Raw genomic sequence first — 12,064 nt, 5'->3', positions numbered from 1 at the left:
TCTGGGTTAAATCCATCATTCTTCTGCTCACCATGCCACCCCAGTTTTGACCTGGCCATATGCAAATCAGTCTTTACCCTGTGCCTCATGGGAACAGTCCAGCCCGAACTGCCAAGCCAGGTCCTCAATGGACCGGAAACAAGCATCCTAGGACCGGTTTCGGGGCTTTCACCCCTCTTCAACCAGGATAGCCTTATTCCAGTGGCACAGTGAGCCCAGGACCCACGTCTGGGCAAACCTGGCGCACTTAGGGCAAGAAAGCAAAAGACACACAATTGATGGACGGAATGCAGAACAAATCAAAACATTCACCCCCAGTCAAGAGATCTGGGAGAAATCCATAATTCTTTTGCTCACCATGCCACCCTAGTTTGGACCTGGCCATATGCAAATCAGTCTTGACCCTGTGCCTCATGTGAACAGTCCAACCCGAACTGCCAAGGCAGATCTTCCCTGGACCGGAAACAAGCATCCTAGGACCGGTTTTGAGGTTTCACCCCTTTTCAGCCAGGATATGTTGATTCCAGTGGCACAGTGAGCCCAGGACCCACGTCTGGGCATACCTGGCGCACTGAGGGCGAGAAAGCAAAAGACACACGATTGATGAACGGAATGCAGAACAAATCAGAACATTCACCCCCAGTCAAGAGATCTGGGTTAAATCCATCATTCTTTTGCTCACCATGCCACCCCAGTTTAGACCTGGTCATATGCAAATCAGTCTTGACCCTGTGCCTCATGGGAACAGTCAAGCCCAAACTGCCAAGCCAGGTCCTCAATGGACCAGAAACAAGCATCCTAGGACCGGTTTTGGGGTTTCACCCCTCTTCAGCCAGGATAGCTTGATTCCAGTGGCACAGTGAACCCAGGACCCACGTCTGGGCATACCTGGTGCACTTAGGGCGAGAAAGCAAAAGACACACAATTGATGAACAGAATGCAGTACAAATGAAACATTCACTCCCAGTCAAGAGATCTGGGTTAAATCCATCATTCTTTTACTCACCATGCCACCCCAGTTTTGACCTGGCCTTATGCAAATCAGTCTTGATCCTGTGCCTCATGGGAACAGTCCAGCCCGAACTGCCAAGCCAGGTCCTCAATGGACCGGAAACAAGCATCCTAGGACCGGTTTCGGGGCTCTTACCCCTCTTCAACCAGGATAGCCTTATTCCAGTGGCACAGTGAGCCCAGGACCCACGTCTGGGCAAACCTGGCGCACTTAGGGCAAGAAAGCAAAAGGCACACAATTGATGAACGGAATGCAGAACAAATCAAAACATTCACCCCCAGTCAAGAGATCTGCGTTAAATCCATCATTCTTTGGCCCACCATGCCACCCCAGTTTAGACCTGGCCATATGCAAATCAGTCTTGACCCTGTGCCTCATGGGAACAGTCCAGCCCGAACTGCCAAGCCAGGTCCTCCCTGGACCGGAAACAAGCATCCTAGGACCGGTTTCGAGGTTTCACCCCTTTTCAGCCAGGATATGTTGATTCCAGTGGCACAGTGAGCCCAGGACCCACGTCTGGGTATACCTGGCGCACTTAGGGCGAGAAAGCAAAAGACACACAATTGATGAACGGAATGCAGAACAAATCAAAACATTCACCCCCAGTCAAGAGATCTGCGTTAAATCCATCATTCTTTTACTCACCATGCCACCCCAGTTTTGACCTGGCCTTATGCAAATCAGTCTTGATCCTGTGCCTCATGGAAACAGTCCAGCCCGAACTGCCAAGCCAGGTCCTCAATGGACCGGAAACAAGCATCCTAGGACCGGTTTCGGGGCTTTCACCCCTCTTCAACCAGGATAGCCTTTTTCCAGTGGCACAGTGAGCCCAGGACCCACGTCTGGGCAAACCTGGCGCACTTAGGGCAAGAAAGCAAAAGACACACAATTGATGAACGGAATGCAGAACAAATCAAAACATTCACCCCCAGTCAAGAGATCTGGGAGAAATCCATAATTCTTTTGCTCACCATGCCACCCTAGTTTGGACCTGGCCATATGCAAATCAGTCTTGACCCTGTGCCTCGTGTGAACAGTCCAGCCCGAACTGCCAAGCCAGATCTTCCCTGGACCGGAAACAAGCATCCTAGCACCGGTTTCGAGGTTTCACCCCTTTTCAGCCAGGATATGTTGATTCCAGTGGCACAGTGAGCCCAGGACCCACGTCTGGGTATACCTGGCGCACTTAGGGCGAGAAAGCAAAAGACACACAATTGATGAACGGAATGCAGAACAAATCAAAACATACACCCCCAGTCAAGAGATCTGGGAGAAATCTATCATTCTTTTGCTCACCATGCCAGTTTAGACCAGGCCATATGCAAATCAGTCTTGACCCTGTGCCTCATGGGAAATAGTAACGGTGATCGTGGGCATCCCCGCCGGCTGCCTCGCTTTAATGCTATAGATCTCAACACTGTTTTACCCACCCGAACGCTGGCCATGGGTGCCGCATAAGTGGAATGACTCCACCGCAGGTATAGCACACCCACTCCCATCCTTCTCAGAACGTGCCATATACGCCCATTCCACTGAGTCGAATGCTTGTGCGATATCTAGTGACGCGATCTCAGCGCCAGACTCCAGGAGAGCAGGATCATGCCACATGTGCACAAGCCATCTCAAATTATAGGTCGTGTTCCGCCCAGGTAGAAACCCTGACTGATCGGGGTGAACCAAGCGTTTCATTGATGGGATAAGGTGCTCAGCCAGGATACCACTCAATGTTTTAACATTGATGTTCAGCAGCGATATTGGCCTATAGGAGCCTGGTAATTCAGGGTCTTTATCCTTTTTAAGGATCATGATGACAAGTGCCTCACTCATGGTAGGTTGGAGCTTATTTCGGTCCAATGCCTTGTTGTAGACCTCCAGTAGTCTATCCACCAAGAGTGGTCCGAAGCACCTATAGAACTCCGCGGGCAGGCCATCTGAGCCCAGACTTTTGGCTGCCTTGAGGCGGCTTATAGCTCCTTGAACTTCTTCTTTAGTAGTCGGGGTGCCCAGAGCTTCCTGCTCTTCCCTTGTAAACTGGGGGAGCCCCAGCGTGTCAAAGTAACTTCCCATTATCCCAAAATCTGGGTCAGAGTGGTTAGTGTTTACGCGTTCCAAGTGAGTCGCTAGAGCCTCTGTGATAGCATGTTGTGTGTATACTAGGGCCCCAGTCTCATCCCTCATCTGTAATATCTGAGTAGCAGAGGTTTCTTGTTTACAACATGGTGTAAGTGCTGAAACGGAACACCCGGTGCTATCCATATAAGGGCCCCTCATGCAAAGCCAGAGTATCAGGTGGCTTAGATTTGTCCCCTCCATCATTTCTTCAAACATTTTATAGAATCTCCCCAAACATGCGTCTCCTGGAGACATGCCACCGCCACCCTAGATCTTTTCAAATAAGCAAATATTTGCCTACGTTTTTCAAGAGTGGCGATGCCTCGCACGTTCCATATGATTAGTTTACTCATTGTGACTGCCCCAGTACATTTCGCTTGTCGCTCCATCTCACATGATGTAAGTGGTCAAATAGAAAGGTGATCATTACCCACAAAGGATACAGTACAGTATTTCCTCTTAACTGAGCTCTACAAAGGACGGTCTGGTGATGTTCAAACAAAACTACCCCAACTTTCCCCCACCCCCTGGGCAATATCACATTCCCCACCCTTGCCATGTGGAGCCTGGTGTAGGTATGTAGGTGTCGCCCCACTCCCGACTGTAATACCCAAACCTATAACCTTAAAAAGGTAGAAAACAAAGAAATGCTGTTATCTTCCTCTTCCCACCCTTCCCCATTGAAGTAAATGGATGGTTGGCTGTCGAGGTGTGAGGACACGCCTCCAACTCCAGCGACAGGCACCAGCCTCTAGGGGGGAAGCGCGAGCCCCCGCCATCAGTTGCAGAACAATGATAAACTCTATAATATGCACATATCTCCTCCCCTGTCCCCAATAGTTCAGTCTTACCAAGTAGGCAGCATACATATGCCGTGGGATTTCGAGCAGTTCAAATACTCTGACAGTCCCCTCTCAAACAGCTGCATCGTCGCTCACATTATTGCTTGACGGATGCCCCGGTGACGATGGTCGGAAATCCGGCACAATGTCCGATGCCTGCAACGTGCCATCTGAGTAGACCCGGATTCTGGTAGGGCTATGACTCTTAGCGACGTCCAGCGACTGCCCTTGACGCCGGCGACCTCTAGACTGACTGCGAGTTCCAGGCTTCTTTGACATCATCGTGGAGGGAATCAGACAGGCTCCTGGTGAACCTCTTGCATCCAATCAGTCCATTGCTTCTCCCGCCGAAAAAAGAATAATGTTTTGCCGCCGTACTCCACCCGTAGCTTCGCCAGAAAAAATAGACTGTATCGAAGGTTCAGGTCTCTCATACAGTGCTTCACGGCCAAAAAGGATTGCCTTTGCTCCTGCACCCTCTGTGTATAATCCGGGTAGATTGAGATTTGGTGCTCCGCATAATGCAGCTGGCCTTTGTTGCAAGGCAACTGCAGCAGTAAGTCCTGATATCGAAAATTAAGAAAGTGGGCTATTATAGCCCTAAGAGGCGCCCCGGGCTTTGGAAGGGGGATCAGCACCTCCACTGTAAAGAAGCGAGAGAGTTTCGTTGGAGCTAAAATGATGATCAGTCATTCCACCAGGAACAGCTGTATCGAGGGCCCTTCTGCTTTCTCAGGGAATCCGATAAAGCGGAGATTATTTTGCAGCGACTGCCCTTCAGCATCCTCAGTCTGTGCATCCAGTTGTACCAGTTTCTGCTGCAAACTGATCACTCTGTCCTTGAGCGCGTGCTCCTCCATTTGGAGCGTACCCACATTCTACTCGGTGGTGGTTACTCGTTCTGTGACCTTCCGCAGGTCGCAACGAAGCAGATTTAAGTCAATAGCCATGGAGTCAATCTTGGTACTCAATTCATCCCGCGTTGTGTGGATAGCCATTAGTACCTCCGCTATATATGGAGGCTGATCAGCATTCTGTGCTGTTGGCTCTAGGTCCGTGGGTAGCATTGACATTGGACCCCGGTGTTCCAGTGGTAACGGCTGTGCGTAATTCGAGATCTTGTTGGTCTGGGCTGTTTTGTTCCCTTTATCCCTGACCATGGGTGATGTGCGGCCGAGCGACAGCAGCAAGGAAGGCCCCAAGCAGCGTATAGCTTATGGCAGCAACAGTCGACAATGACGGACCTATTACTCGTGATGATCCAGCCAGTTATAATACCACTAATGCGCAGTGCAAGATGTTATCTGTGGCATGAGTAGTGGTTTCCATCAGTAATTACTGCTGGTGGGGGAGGGGTATCCCAAACATATGTCCCAAACACCCTTAAGGGCTCCAGTTATTGGCTTAGGGTGTTTATGGCCAGCCACAGTTCTCCCCCCTTCTGTAGCGAGGCTGCCAGCAGTTCCAGGAGGCTTATGTGCCCAAAGCAGTATTAAAGTTCAATAGCAGGCGGCCCCACACTCCCAAAAGAGTAGCTGCAGTGAAATGGTCAGCAGGGCATGCCTCTCTGGTAGGGAAGCCGCCGGCCGAAATATTGCGCCCACCAGCTCACTTGGTATCACACCCGCGGTCCTGGCTCGTAGGATGTGTTTTTAGGCCTCTGAGGCCGCAATTCCAGCGTGGATGGCCTCGTGGCTCCCCTCACGAGCGGGCCATGTCTCAGGAGCCCAGTCCTCCGCCAACGGTGTCCAGAGCCTTAGCAAAGCACCACATAGCAGTCAGGACACCAGGCATGAGCGGCCCGCGCCTCCCATGTACCCTGGAGCAGGGCTCCTCAGCTCGCAGCACAGCAGCCAGGGGGAAGGACGCCCCCCGGTTCTTTCAGTGACCATGACAGGCCAGGACCGCGCAGTTCACCTCTGGCACCGCCCACCACCGGCGTCCATCAGCAGGGGTCCACCAGCTGCAGCCAGTGGTCGGCCTCAATGCGATCGATAGCAGGTCAGGCCTATAGCGCGGTCATGTCGGACCTCACGCCGGGTCCACAAGATGTCCGCCCGGCTCCAGCCACCGCAGTCAGAGACCCTCCGCAACTCCCGGCACCACAGGTCAGTGCTCCAGCGAAGTGCTCCTGGACAGAGAAAGGGGAGACTCACAATATGCGGGCAGTAGTGGGTTGTTTACCACCGTCAGGATGCTTACATGATACGAAGATAGCGGGAGCTCTCAGAAAGTGCGACTACTCCGCCATCTTGCTTACCCACGTCCCTTCACAAACCCCTTATTTGCTGCTTCTGTCGAGGAGAAACACTTAAAATCCGCCCACGCTGAAATCATCTTGAACTTTCTCCGCTTAACTAGGGGAATGAGGGTTTCCTGCAACGAACAATAGCAGTGAATATGCAAGAATCCACATTTCAATAGACTGGGAATTTTGCAATTCCATATGTGAACTAAGCCTAGGCATAGTGGGCATAGCGGGGCAATGCGGAACACCACGGAGTTGATAAACTCCGTGGTGCTCCGCGTAGCTCCGATACTCCAGGCGACTCTCACCCGCCCTATTATTAACAATTGGTAAAGTTTAAAAAAATAACTTTAAAGCACCTTACCTTATCTGCGGCGTTTGCGGCGTTTCTGGCTGGCCTCTTCCTCTCTTCATCGCGTTCGCGGTAAAAACTGCGCATGTGCAGGCGCCCTCGTCATGAGTAACGCGGACCTAACTGGTGAAAGCAGCTCCGTCATGACACGCCACGCTTCCTCGCTCAGTGGTGATCTGTGAGCTATCTGCACTGGCAAAGGAAGTCCGACCAGAGCGATGGACACCCCGCTGGGGGTGGAGAGGTGCGGCGAGGGCAGCTGTGGCCTTCCTGCCATGCGGGCTGTCGACAGAGAAGCATCAGGCCTGGCCCACAATGCCGAATGTCACAGAGCAACGGACTAAGGCCCAGCGGGAGTCGAGGTGCGGAGAGCGACGTGCCTGATTGCCCGGTTCTAGGTGACCCCCTTGCGTTAAGAACACAGCGGGCAACCCATGTGAGCAGTGGAGGGAAGGATACCTGGCCCATATTAGCAGTCAACAGAAGGAGTAGAATAAAAGGTCATTGAACACGGGCCCCGCCACTGACTCTAAAGTGCTCGACACCGGAGCAACTAGGTGCCACATAACTGAAGTAGGCCGTGCAGCGCCCACACACGTGGGAACAAGCACCCACAAGGAGACATCGGGAACGTCTTTCATAGCGACCATATAATGACCCAGAAGCCGCCTGGGGATTCTGGCTTGGGGGTTGGCAGCTGTGGTGACGGCAACCCTGGGACCCGGGGGCCTCCTATGGACCACCAGGAGCCTTGCAGGCCACAATCGGGACTGGTGCCTCCAACACACCTCACCTGCTCCGCCACAATCCTGATGCAGCTGTGGCAATTGGGGCAAAGGGACCACCGGGGGTCCATCAGCGGCATCCGTACCGGAATAAAGCTCGAGACCAGCAACAGGCATAGTTGTTGCGAACAAGATAGGACCAAGCTCAGGGGTCGGCACATATCAAGATGAAGAGACATGCTCAATACAATACAAATATGGGGAAGCTTTGCTCCCACACTGGACCCTTAGTACCCTACACAGCACAAGGTGGCACTCAAACGGCCTAAACGCAGCTGGAAGACATGGAGGCGCCCTCTGCACTAACCATGTCTGAAAAGCTGGATAAGATGCTGGCAGCCATTGAGCACTCCAGGGTCACAATGGAGGAACAGTTCCGCACCCTGGCTACAGATCTTAACTTACTGCGTGACAATCACCATGAACTGGCGGACAAAGTTGCAGATGGGGAAAAACAATCGCCACCCTACAGCCACTAGCCAAAACCGAGCAAGAAACATTACGGACATTGCAAAACTGTGTGGCGGCCCTGTAGGAACGTGCAGATGATCTTCAGGGGCACTCAAGAAGATACAACATTCGAGTCCTAGGCCTGCCAGAACAAACCACATCGACTACAGAGAATACTGGATACGCTCCTTCACACCGGCCACAGATCTTACTGCCTTCTTTTCCGTAGAGACAGCACACAGGGTGCCAGCCCAGAGACGTGGTGCTCCGTGCCACCAGAAAACATGGGCCCATCCCAATTGAAGACAAGCACATTATGCTTTTCCCAGATTACACTCGAGCAGTACAACATCAACATGCCTTGTTCCTGGAAGTTAAGAAGCGTCTTCACCACGAGGGCATTCAATATTCACTGCTATTCCCAGCACGTCTCAAGATCATGCATGAGGGTAGCACCACATTTTTTCCAGACTCCGAAGCAACCTATGACTTGATCAAGCAGGCCTGTGTTACCTATGTGATGATTGCAAAATTTAGACATGAATGCACATGTACCATAAACAGCACACAATAGATAAATATTAGGCGCTCCACACACATAGATCTTGCAAATGCCACTCGCAGAACTAGCTTAGGTGCATAGCCAGTCAGACCCTACAATACATTAGAGTTTGCGTGAATTGCAAAGTTTGGTTGTGATGCCTGTTGCGGTAGGTCCTGAGTAGTGAGAGTTTCTCCCGCCCGAGCTACTATTCCCACTTTTACCATCTACCCAAACACTGAATGTGCACCTGCAGATGAATGAGCGCTATCAGCCCTCGCGCGTTACCAAGGCATGTCAGAAAATGACGTTCACACAATCCTCCCCCCCACGGCATTCATGCCCTAGACCTGAAACTTGCCAATGATACATAACGGCGATGTTGACATCCTCACACTTAATGTGCGATGCATGCACATGGCCCACCAGAGCTATGCGGTATATGCTAACATAAAGCAGCAAAATGAGCAGATTGCGATGCTCCAAGAAACACATCTAATGGCGGGAGAACTCAACAAATTACGAAAGTGCTGGCGAGGTACGTTCCATGCAACTACATATTCAGCAGTTATATGGATTCGTCTGGGAATCCCGTAACAAGAACTGCGCAGGGCGGTAGACACGGAAGGTCGCTATGCTCTCCTAGGGACTCCTGTATGGCAGACCGATCTCAATAGGCAATATCTATGTGCCAAACATAGAACATGGGAAATGTTGGGACTCCCTACCCACACTCTCGCCCAGTATGCCAAAATACCCTGGATATTGGTAGGTGACTACAATTGTGTACAGGACCTCACTGGACAGGTTGCATCCACAACACCCAGCTTCTCCGGTCACTGTACAAACAAAGTGCTTTAACGGCTGGGCTGCTCTCTGGTTTGTGGTAGATGCATGGGGTAGCAAGTACCTCAACACCAAGCTATACTCCTTTCACTCTATCCCACATACCCTCACAGTTCACCTTAACCGGTTCCTATGCTCTTCACACATAATTCCCATGATCTATGATGCTGAATATTTAGGGCGAATCCTGTCCGATCCTGACATGCACACATTCTCTTAAGCTTGGCAACCACCGCTAGCCCCAGTCCCTACCTCACGTCTACCACGCGAATGCCTAGAGGACCAGATGTTCAGGCAGGAACAAAAAACACACTTGTAGAATTACTTTCCTAAAAATGCTAAATTGGCAACCACAAGAGCAATAGAGTGGGATGCGTTTAAAGTTATGATCAGAGGAACATGCATCTGGCACACCTCAAGTGTCTGTAAGACCCTGGAATGGCGTGTATTAGAAGAGGAAAGAAGGCTACACTGACACAGGCAGCGGATTCAAATGAGGCATCACTGGCTCAAGTAGTGGACGCTAAAACCACATATGCAGAAGTGCTGGTAGACTTTAGATGATACAATTTCAGAGTTCACGCAGCCAGAACACATAGAGAGGGAGATAGTGCAGGCGCACTACTTGTGTGGCTTGTTCTGAAAGACATCGTCTCTCGCCCTATAACCGAGATGAACACTATCACATGCATGGCAGTCCACTCCCAAGTGGACATTACACAGGCATTCAGCACATACTGCGCTAAATTATATACAGCCCCTAACCAAGCAGGCCCGAAGACCGTGAACAGATTTCTAGCTACTCACAGTACTACAGTGCATAACGACAGCTGACAAAGACACCCTTGACGCAAATACACGCCAGCGGATGTGACACAAGCAATACAAACTCTAGCCAAGGATAAGACCCAGGTCTCAATGGCCTGCCATTAGAATTGTATCTTAAATTCTCTTCACTGCTAGTGCTACGACTGGTAGAAATGTATGAGGTGGCACTGGAGGGGGCCGGGCTCCCACATTCCCTCCGAGAATCACTGATTGTATCCTACTTAAAGCCATACCGTGACCCTTCCAATCTGGGATCCTATCGGCCTATTGCTCTATTGTCTGCAGACTATAAAAAATGTCTGCAAGATACTGGCGGAGCGCTATTCATCGGTTCTCCCAACTCTAGTGCACCCAGACCAATGTGGGTTCGTGCCGGGAAGATGCACCTCCCACAATATCCGACGGTTGTTCCATGTACAGGATCAGGTCCAAGGTCGATACTCCCATGCCGCTTGCCTGATCCTGGACTTGGAGAAGGCCTTCGACACTCTGGCATGGCCATACCTATTCACGGTGCTCTGGTGGATGGGAGTGGGCCCTCTGCTACATGCATACATTAAATTGATATATTTGAAGCCTACCTCTAGGGTCAGACTAGGTCGACATGTATCATCCCCTTTCGCAGTATCGAAAGGCATGCAGCAGGGCTGTCCACTCTCTCCGCTGCTCTTTGCTATGGTGATGGAGCCATTGGCAGTTCTTCTGTGAGAAAAGGGCAAGCAATGGGGTATACTGCTGGCGGGAACCACACATAGCATATCACTGTATGCAGATGAGCTACTTCTCTATGTGCAGGACATTACATCGGATCATACCTCAATCTTTGCGACCCTGGCAGACTTTGAGACAGTAGCCAGCCTCAAAGTCTATTGGGCTAAGTCGACAATATGTCCTCTCTCCGCCGATCTCCCACCACCGGAAGTGCATGTTGAAGGAGTCAATCTCACTTGGAGCGTGCACGCTCTGCGCTACCTAGGCTTACACCTATACCACTCTCCACAAGACATATACGAAGGTAATGACTGAAAAGTTCTGGCAGGCATCCGCTCCTCAGTTGGCTTCTGGAAGACCCTCCCCTTGACCCCCCTCAGAAAAATAGCAGTGGTAAAATGTTTTTTGTCCCGCAATTGCTTTATCACTTTGCCAATCTCCCGATAGTCCTCTCTCGCCCCTTCTTCCAGGAGTTAGGCACACCATTATGCACCTTAATCTGGGGCAATGGGCGTAGACGAGTAGCCTTGGCAAAAATGCAGTTACCGGTGGACAGAGGTGGGCTGGGAGGCCCCTCATTCAAGGCATACTTCCTAGCAGCCCAGCTTCAATGGCTAATGCACTGGGCGGCGGGGACCCTCTTTATATAATAATAAATCCTTTGTTCTCTGTGGGAGAGAAGCTCTTTGCCCAGCCAAAACCAGTTCTGTCCTCTCTGGTGCAGCTTCCTGGCATGAGGTGGAGACAGCATTGTCCAAGGCAGACCAAGCCCATTCAGGTGTGAAAGAAATCTCCTTCCCCTACTCTGAATGCAGCCCATGTCTATTCAGCCCAGCCCTGAAAAGGCAGGACACTCCAAAACCCCCCAAGTGGGTGTCTAAACAAATGCACATACCCGGCCCCTAGCAAACAAATGATGGACGGAATGCTGAATAAATCATACATTCACCCCCAGTCAAGAGGTCTGGGTTAAATCCATTGTTCTTTTGCTCACCATGCCACCCCAGTTTAGGCCCAGCCATATGCAAATCAGTCTTGACCCTGTGCCTCATAGGACCAGTCCAGACCAAACTGCCAAGCCAGGTCCTCCCTCGACCGGAAACAAGCATCCTGGGACCGGTTTCTAGGTATTACCCTTCATCAGCCAGGCTAGCTTGAATCCAGTGGCACAGTGAGCAAGGGACCCATGTCTGGGCATACCCATCCCAATTAGAGTGAAAAGTGCTACGCAAACAAATGATTTACGGCATGCTGAATAAATCATACATTCACCCCCAGTCAAGAGATCTGGGTTAAATCCATCGTTCTTTTGCTCACCATGCCACCCCAAATTAAAC

This window comes from Triturus cristatus, chromosome 5_2 (genome assembly GCF_964204655.1).
Source record: "Triturus cristatus chromosome 5_2, aTriCri1.1, whole genome shotgun sequence".
Classification (NCBI taxonomy): domain Eukaryota; kingdom Metazoa; phylum Chordata; class Amphibia; order Caudata; family Salamandridae; genus Triturus; species Triturus cristatus.
Note: the sequence above shows the minus strand (reverse complement) of the source record.